This window comes from Octopus bimaculoides, chromosome 30, assembly GCF_001194135.2.
Source record: "Octopus bimaculoides isolate UCB-OBI-ISO-001 chromosome 30, ASM119413v2, whole genome shotgun sequence".
NCBI lineage: Eukaryota > Metazoa > Mollusca > Cephalopoda > Octopoda > Octopodidae > Octopus > Octopus bimaculoides.
In genome coordinates this window covers 805,483-806,060 of record NC_069010.1, presented here as the reverse complement: position 1 = coordinate 806,060, position 578 = coordinate 805,483, and positions in this window count along the sequence as shown.

Here is a 578-nt window from a genome sequence, read left to right as displayed (position 1 = left end):
TCTGTTTAGAACTTCAGCATTGGAGACATCATCTATTTTTACCAAATTTAAACACTGCCACCGAGAACTGAACATGGAACGTCTTTTATTGTAAACTTTAGATAACATGTTAATTGTTTCATCGAAACAAATCTCATCTGATGTTTTCGGTAAAAAATAAATTGCAATAATTTTCTTGTTTGGCAAGGGATAACATTCCTAAAAATTGTCGCACGTTTTTCTTGTCAATCCAGCAACTACATATTCTTTGAAGATTCCTATGTATCTTCCAAAATATGCAGAGAAAATAAAATAATACCTTGTCGATTAAAAACTATCTCTCCAATCAAGATTTTCACGGCGTCCGGCGTAAATACCCCTGATGTACTTTCAAACTTCCTCAACATTAATTCCAGGAACTGTTCTTGTTGTTGTTGTTGTTGATGCTGCTATTGCTGTTGCAACTGCACCACGTGGGACAACAAATACTCCATGTTTACCATTTTTCCTTTGGTTTCGTACCAAAATTTCGAACGCTCTATGGAAGCTTCGAATATCTCGTAGCCATATTTGGTTGCGGATATATGATTTTAACGAGG